The 9,582-nt window shown below is 35.3% G+C and overlaps 1 long non-coding RNA gene across 1 annotated transcript; it reads right to left on the bottom strand.

Moving 5' to 3' along the window:
* Window positions 1-1,600: 1,600 nt before the first annotated feature.
* Window positions 1,601-5,292, bottom strand: LOC146954573 (uncharacterized). The gene is made up of 4 exons (XR_015013995.1): window positions 5,022-5,292; window positions 4,055-4,181; window positions 2,411-2,638; window positions 1,601-1,783 (listed from the first exon to the last, which is right to left on the bottom strand). It is a non-coding gene; the product is annotated as an uncharacterized LOC146954573 (long non-coding RNA).
* Window positions 5,293-9,582: the final 4,290 nt, after the last annotated feature.

Raw genomic sequence — 9,582 nt, 5'->3', positions numbered from 1 at the left:
AACTAATGCAAGGAATGAAGGAAAGATGAAGATTCCATGCCAAGATCCTTGATGTCTCAATGAATCTAGGGTTGAATCTACTCCTTAATCACTTGCTTTGTGTTTCTCTCTTGGAAATAGCTCTGACCTCTCTCTTAGAATGTATAAAAATATCAATGGAATAGTGAATGACCTAAAAGAGAGGTAAGAATGCTATTTATATGGGCCTGTGTTTTTGTACCTACGCTAATAGCGCCATTTACGCTAATAGCGTGGTAGGTTGGCCTATAATCTGGCCAATGGGCTGCTGCCACGTTGGCCTTGCCCTGCTTCTACGCTCCAGCCACGCTAATGGCGTAGCTTTCTGGACTATTTACGCTAATAGCGTCTCTCACGCTAATGGCGTGTTTCTTCATGGCCTGCTACGCTCCAGGTACGCTATTAGCGTACCTTTCTGGAGTGATTACGCTAATAGCGTAGCTTACGCTAATAGCGTAGCTTACGCTAATAGCGTGTTCTTCACAAGTGCTCCAGATTCACGCTCCAGGTGCGCCATTGGCGTACCCTTCTGACCTTGGGCTTTTCTTCCTCACGCTAATAGCGTAGGACACGCTAATGGCGTGGCTTCCTTGAATTTTGACTTTTCTTGCTCCTTGCTTGTATTTTCCTGCACAAAAAGGGTAGAATAAGGCTCAAAAGCATAAATGACATATTAACACAATATTTGGAGTTTTCCATAGAGAATCTTGCAAAACAAGTCACTAAAATGCCTAAACTCCTATATGAAATATATCACTTTTAAACACTTATCAAACTCTCCCCAACTTGGCTTTTTGTTTGTCCTCAAACAAATCAATTGAAAAGGAAACTAACAAGGCTTTGGACAAGGTTTTCAACATGGTGTCAAACAATTCAAAACAAAAATAAACAAATGGTGATTCAAATAAGATCGCGTGGACAAGCATGAAGTCCTCCGCTACTCTAGATTCAAACTAAGAATGCGAAAAATGTCCTAAGCACAAACTATACATCATAAACTTCAAAACATAAACATATCTATCTATGAACCACACCTAACACACTTCTTTAAAAGTAAATGCAATGATATGATAACAATAAGTGAGGTAATGAACACACATCCAACAGTCATGCTAACATCCTATTTAAATTAGGTGTCCATCCCACTACAAGAAAATGGTGTTTTAGATTCAGCATGAAAATGGATGCTAAAAGGCAAATTGTGGATGCTAATAGCCTTTTAGAGTCAGCATAGAGTCCAAAAAATTGACGACAGTAAAAGCTTGGATGCTAAACACTAGCTTCCTGCTGACGCTAAAATAGCATCTTTAAAAGTGGACGCTAAAATTGAAGCTAAAAGCACAATCAGAATGAATATAAATGCAGACGCTACCTAGCATCTACAAAAGTGGACGCTAAAAGTGCTAAATTTAGCATCGGTAAATGTGAATGCTAAATCAAATGGGAAAACTAATTCCTGTCAAATTTAGCGCTCAAAATTGTGGACTCTAACTAGGCTAAAATTTACTTTTGAAATCTGTTAATATTTTAACCGACTTAGAACATCAATTAAAAAAAAAATTATCCTCCAAACAGAAATGCATAACCAAAATATAAACATTGGAACCAAATTTAATAACATACTCATAAGTAGAGACCATCCATCCTTTGATAACAAATCCTCAAAAAATAAAATATTTAATAACAGTTACAAAATTATTTAATAGTATGATATAGTCTCGCAGTGCATTAACCTCCTTTCAACATTGCTCAGCATAATTGTTCCCTAGAAAATATCATGAGATTAAAACACAAACTCATAAGCATACTCTCTATTTGGATTATAAAAATGATAAAACAAGTGTTGAGAAAGAAAATGTATGCATATTGTTGAATACTTGTCATCAGAGTCTTACATAAGCTAAAAGCTTGATATGACTATTTTTATAAAGTATAAGGTTATCTGGTTTTATACCACTACAAGCAGAATACCATCAACTCAGCATAATACTAAACATTCTCAATAAGTATGATCACCTGAAGACACAACATTATTGAAAAACAAATTAACTGTACTATAATTTAATATAACTCATGTAACGACAACATAAAAGTGGATAATGACGGCAGAGTGTCCCTACCTATAATCATTTATAATCTAATGACAAGCTAAATATAATTTGCATTGGATCTATTCAACACCTGCATTTCTTGTTAATATGGTAAGTAGCTTACATGTAAAATAATGCTTATTTACTACTTTAGAGCAGGGTGTTTTCTATTTGTTAGACCAAGTCATAAGCTAGGATGTACCTTCCAATTGTTCTCTGCCCAAAACTCATATCATGTTATGCATAAACTGACTATTGCCAACTAATAGAACAAAAAACAAACAAATCGAAAATAGACATACCTATGTAGATAGTTGTGCTGATGTATTGAGTTGATGGCAAGAATAATTTGAGCAATGTAGAAGCGAGCAACGTTTTCAGAAAGAATATCTCCCCTCATTAACTACTACCAGGTAAATATTCCACGAGGTATAGAAAATTTGAATATTGGAATGAATAAAAGTTTTACTTTGCATCTGCTATCAACCTTTGCCAGCCAGCAAGTACCTCTTACATTGTACATATTCCACCTAAATTAGAAGAATGACATCACAACGTAAATAAAAGCACACAAATTGATACCAAAGTCCAAAGGAGAGAATAACTTCATAGAAAGTTTTTTTTTATTCTTTCACAACGTATATATGGAAGAAGGTAGAAGAAAATGAGTGAAGGCAAGGTGATTAATTAATAATGGTTGGAAGTGAATCGTACACAATAAATAAGAGTAAAACATGTACAAGCACTCCACCAATTAATAATCTTGTTTTCTACTATAACTACTACAAGAAAGAGACAACTATTGTCATGTCATGCATATCTAAGTAACTGACAACAATAAACAAACAAGCATTACAAATTTATCATGACTAAAATTGTTCACATAGAGAATACTTTTGATAACCACATACAATGCAAACCATGAGAGTGTTGCTCTTTTAAAATTTCAGTACAAGAGATATTATCAATTATAAGTGAGTATAAGTGATATCTTGTCTCCATCCTCTGATCTTGGACCAAGTTAATAGCAGAGAAAAATGATAAAAATTATTAAAAATAGAAAAAAAGCTAGATATACATCAGTATAGCCAACAACCAATTAAGTTGACACCAATTAAATTGACATAAGCAAGGGATGAATTAAGGTACTTCATCTGGAAACCTAAAGAGTTTGAGTGCAAATATAGTTCATTCATACTCTGTACAAGCTTAACTAGAAAAACGCCAAACTGTTTCATTGTCATAAAACATATGAAGTACCTTCTTTAAGGTCCGACAAACTTTAGAAAAATCATCAATTGAAATTATTTCAGTTGGTGCACACTTTGTTAGTTCAGTGTTGGGATGACCATAGAAGAGCATGTAGGTCAGTGTAAAACAAGAACAAAGTGAATCAATGAGAGCAATTAATTGAAGAAGAGGAAGAACAAAATGTATTGACTATAAATTAACAAATCAGCGAATCAATTTGAAAAGAGTGAGAACTGATTTACATAACACAAAAAATAGATCTAAAATATACTACAAATTAATTGACGAGGAAGAACAAAATATATTGACAAACAAAATTCCCAAATAGAATAAATGGTTTCATTGAAACAACACACATACATATCCATTACTCATTGCACAATACTCAAACATATTCATTCAACAGAATACACAAACACACCTGCTACATATCCGTTCAACATACATATTCATTGAACACAGTGCACAAACATGCTAGATATATTCCACAAATCATTCAACATACATATCCTAGAAGTCAAAATCATCACACTTATAGACCGACATTAAAGCAAATTAAAACCCCCAAAATAAAACATCATCTAACAGTGACCCACAATATTCATCTAAACCAATCTAACTACAAGAACACCAAACAAAATAGCAGCATGTAAACAAAAAATCTGCAAAATGCAGCTTTGAAAGAGCGTACTTACATTCAATCGAAGAAAACCGAAAACAGAAAAGTGCATCCTTTAAGCTCACCATCAGCAGAATCCCTCGCATGCCAAACACAAGATTTCTCATTCCCAGCATGCTCTTGAATACTCATCATAGGTATAACTACAACACAATCACAATCAATAACCACAACAATCAAAATCACAAAACAAATACACAAAAGCAGTAAAATCAATCACAAAATTAAAATTAAAATCACAACACATACTAAGATGATTAGCGCAGATCTTGAGGGTTTTGGATTGCCTCATAAGAAGCCTAACTTTTCAAGTAACCTTATGCTTAAGAACTCCACCGTACCAGTCAAGAACTCATAAAGTTATGCACACAAAAGAAGTGAAAAAACAACCGAGCCGTACTAAATTGGATCCTCCGCAGCTAATATATTTGCTGCTCCCTCTGCTGTGCTATTATTAGCCCTTAGGATCCAATTCCAGGCATACTAATTAAGTAAAGATCTTAAATAAATCCAAAATCCCAAAGTTTAAAATAAATAAGTAAAAAGGATTATGCAGACCCAGTAAAGGATACTATTTGGGAATGACTTTTGTGGGTTTTAAGGTGTTCTTTGGATAAACAAATAATGTTTTGAAAGGCACAAATCATTTGTTTCACACATTTCATGGGAATAAAAGAATAAACATACCATAGCATCTCAACACAACATCGTACAAGACCACAAACCACAAAATTCCCAAAAAAACCACAAACAACAAAACCCGTTCCTAGAAACCATAAGAGACCATCAAAAACAATAAACCACAAACAAAATGTCATAAAAAATCAAATATCTTTAGAAGCCACAAACCCTAAAAACTAAAGGAAAGAAACAGAAACCCAACAACATCGAACAAAACAATAAATCGTGATTTGGGTGAGGAAAATTGAACAGAGCAACCGTGAACATGAGAACAAAGGAGTTAAGAGATAAAATAAACATACCTTTTTGAAGAATCAAGAGCAAGAGCAACAATGAGCAGCAAACGATTACCCCTCCCGACGAGTACGACGCGAGAACGGAAACAAATTAAGGAATTGTGATTATAGGTTTGAGAAGTGAAATCCCGATTTAGGAGTGTGAAATCGTGATAATAGCTAACGATTTTGGTGGATTTGTGATTTGGGTTGTGAAATTGCGAGTAAAGATCACGAATTTTGTCAAATTGTGAGTTGGGTGAACTGGCGATTTTGGTGAAATCTGATTTAGGTTAACGATGTTTGGTTGTAAATTATTTTGGGAAAGTGTTATTTAGTGAAAGTGTAAAAAAAAAAATTGGGGGAAAAAATGAAAAAAAGTGTGGGTAACTAAATATTGACAAAAAAAAGAAAATGATGATAAAAAAAATATGAGTAAAATCTAATTTAGCATCAGATTTTGTGGATGCTAATTAGATAATTAAATTAAAAAATATAGCTTCAACAAATAGCTTCCATATGAATGAAGCTAAATTTCATAAAATAAATGAATTGCAAAAAAACACATTTGCATCAGAATTTGTGGATGCTAAGAAGACACTAACATACAAAATTAACATCAGAAATGGTCTGAAGCTAAAATCATTGAAGCTAAATGACAACTTTCTTGTAGTGTCCAAATATCGTCTCAAAAAGCATAAAAGCATGGATCAAAAGGTCTTGCAAGGGTTATAACTTGGCCGGGCTACAAAAGAAATGTCATATGTGGGGCAATTGATCAGAAAGCCTATCAAAGAGGAACATTTTTTTGTATCACAACTTGAAATCCATATACTTCCCTACCAAGAATTACAACCTTTGGTGATTAACAATCAAACTTATAACCTTGACAACTTATTCTATTTTTGATTTTTCTCTATCTTTTTCTTTTCTTTTCTTTTTCAAATGTACAATTTTTTTCTTCGATTCAATGTTGTCAGGTTATTTTAACAATTTCACCATAAACTTGACATATAATGCCTCCTTTTCTCCCCAACTTGAATACAACAAAACTCTAATTGAATGTTCCCCTATCCTAAGGCAAGGGACAAAGTACAAAGAGGTTAAGGGTTCAACAAATTAAAAATTATCAAAGTCCTTTCAAAGACAAGCATGAACTGGATTTATGAAAAATTTCAGACAAATTCACTAAGCATTGTGCTTATGAATATTGACAGTTCATGTTTGAGGACTTGATTCATTAGGCTCAGATTGGGGTATCAAATACTCGCTCTTCTCACAGGTAGGCTTTATGTGGTCAAGTAGGTTACTCTCAATTCAAAAAGTGCCTTGATCCTTTCCATGCTTTCAAACAATTCAAAATGATTATCAGATTTAACATAACTAAAACAAGTTAGACGGTGATTATCAGTCTCCAGCATATATACAATAGATTGAAGCTACCTCACATTTATGTTAAGTACTAAGTGGTTCAAAAATATTTATGTTTATGAAAAGAATTAAATGATATATGTTTTGTGCAAAGTACAAGTTTCAAATTCTTATTAAAAACCTAGAATAACAGGAAACCAATACCTTGGCCTTACGCTTTCTCACAAGTAATATCATTATCACTCACCTGCTTTTGCTCAAACATGGCTCCATGGAGCACTTTAAGATTTATTGTTCATGAGCAATTTTCTTTTGAGAGACACAAGCAAGATTTAAACAAAAAAAATCATCCAAAACATAAGTTAAAATCCACAAGCTAAGTTATTAAACCATAATAATATAAAGTACTAAAGTATCAGGTCGAGCACTAAAAACCACAGTGCTTGAAGAGTACAAAATATAACCAAAGTGCAAAATACAACCAAATTAAATAAGTTCCAACATGAAATAAGGAAAGCAAAAGTTCGAAAGCGAAAAGAAAAAACATCACTAAAAAGCCATGATCACATCACTGATCATCATCAACATCAGCATCATCCATCTCCAGATCCTCCTCCACATCATCATCTTCACCTCCAGCATTTTCAGGATCAGGTGTAGCCTCATCATCAACAGCATCTGCCACCCCCAACATAAGGACCTGGCCTGCCCTCAGGCCAATGAACATAGCTCTGGTACTGGTCAGGTGTCATAACCGGGTAATCAGCATTCCCTGGATACATGTGAGCATTGTAGAGGTCCTGGTGTATGCCCATGTTGCTCCTCCAAATTGCCTCATTCTGATCCATTAAGAAGCTATTCTGGTCCCTCACGTACTGGTTATGCATCTGCTGCTCCAGCATGAAAGTCTGCAAACCTGAAAAATCAAAGGAACCAGGGCCCTCAGATGGGCCACCCTCATCATCATCAAAGTGGCTTTGGGAACATCGCTGCTCTCTCTTCTCCCAGGTGCGGATAGAAGTATCATTAATGGTCCCCTCAATGTCTTCATCATAGGGTCCAGCAATGGCTACTCCATGGGCCTTAAGCAAGGCCATGATAAGTCCGGGATAGAATAGTGCAACCTTCTTAGCACCGGTGGCAACCTTCAACGCCACAGCCTTCAGCTCATTGGCTATTATGCGAGCAATATCAACCTTGACTTTCTTCATAATACACCAGATGAGTGGTAGGACAGCTTTTGGGGCATCGGATGTATGGGCTCGGGGTAAAGCATTGTGGACAAGAAATTGGAACACTAAGCAGGCCTTAGCATTCATCTCTTTTGTGAGAGCATGCCTGATCTCTCCCCTATCATTCTTCACAAAGAACCTACCCTTGTTCATGATGTCCCGCTCAATTTGCTCATAGGTCCAGTTTCCTTGAGCATTTCTCTTAGCATAAGTACACAAAGGAGGGTCTGTTGGATCTTCTGAAGGTGGAAGGACTAAGGGATTGCCTAGGAATTCATTGATTGAATCCCTATCAAAAGGGATTTGCTTTCCTCTCACATATGAAGTCCAAGAAAAGGCATCAGCCAGGGTAGTGGGTGAGGCATCAGGTGTAGCATTGCAATAGAACTCTTTTACTAAATCAGTGTTAATCTCAGTTGTAGGATAAAGGAGTTTATGCCACTTACGATCAGTGAAAATGTAGAGGAGGTCACAATGTTCACCATCGGGGTGAATGTCAAAAGTTTTCTCGTGCCAGGTTTTGTATTGAGCCATCTTCTTAAACCTGGCAGAGTGGACAGGGGTGGGAAAACGGTTTGGGGTTACAGGTGTGGCTGAGGTCGAGGCAGCTTTGCCTCTTGGACGTTTGGTCCCGGTAGTTTTCTCAACATTTTTAGGTGCCATCTGCAACAAAACCAGGAAAAACCAACATATTGCATAGAAAATATTAGCACAAACTAGATTTGGTCATTTAAAAACATCAAAAATTTTGAAAATCTGGGCAAGTAGGAAGAACCACGCTAATAGCGCCTGCCACGCTAATAGCGAAATTTTCTGGAAAAATTTCGCTATTAGCGTAAATTTCGCTATTAGCGTATTTCTTCGTACCTGCAATTTTCAAATTTTCAAAATTCTTGTTCCTGCAATTTCACAACACATACCAGCAATTTTCAGCCCTAGGTTTCATCCTATGTCTCTAAAACACAATATAATCTTGAAAAGGAATCAAAATCACAACATTGGCACACAAATCATTCAAAACCCTTATTTTTCAAATTTTTACAAAATGGGTCAAAATCAAAAGATGAATGTTTGTTGCATGTGGGTTATGATTCTTGTTCCTTTTCAAACTATAATCAATGGATAACAGTCTCTAATCACAAAGCAAAATTCTAACTCTAACCTAACCATTGCTAATCATGCCAAAACATGGATTTTTTTTCAATTGAAGGACAAGGAAAGGAAAAGAAAATCAAACCTGTTAATGTAGTGAGCAGCAACACAAATGCTAGAAAGAATGATGCAAAATGGATGCTTGACTTGAATTGAAAAGTGGGTTTGAGTTTTGATGACACTAGGTTATATAACATATTTTGTTATTGATTTCTATGTAATTTTAGTAGAGTTCAGGTGATTGTGCATGAGTTTTTGAGCTACAGAAGGTGTATTTCACATTTACAAGCAAAGGAGACATCGTACTACGATTTCTGGGCATCATACTACGATTTTGGATGTTTTGGAGTCATTTTGGTACTGGAAAAATCGTACTACGATGCTTTCCATCGTACTACGATGTAAAAAGTCAATGAGCCATCATATTACGACGCTTTCCATCGTACTGCGATGTAAAAAGTCACTGAACCATCGTACTACGACGCTTTCCATCGTACTGCGATGTAAAAAGTCACAGCATTATTTACATAAAAGCCCAGCTGCACACCATAGGCGAGGAGCGAAATTTTGGGGAAAGAAACAGACTTTTGGAGCAAGAAGCATGGATAGAAGGTTGTAGACCATCAAAACTCACATCCGGTAACCAATTTCATGTAATGAATCCTTCTTTCATATTAGTTATTTATGCTTTAGCCATGAATAGCTAGATCCTTTGTGATTAGGTCAAGAGATGATTATGTTCTAGCTCATGTTTATGTAACCTGTAAATCTTAATTGTTATGAATGTTATTCTAGTTTATTCAGTATAAATTGTTCTTAATGCTTTTATGATT

The sequence above is a fragment of the Medicago sativa genome, chromosome 1 (genome assembly GCF_051527215.1).
Source record: "Medicago sativa cultivar Bolivia chromosome 1, Bolivia_mono, whole genome shotgun sequence".
In the NCBI taxonomy this organism is placed as follows: Eukaryota; Viridiplantae; Streptophyta; class Magnoliopsida; order Fabales; family Fabaceae; genus Medicago; species Medicago sativa.
This window is presented reverse-complemented; position numbering and strand designations above follow the sequence as displayed.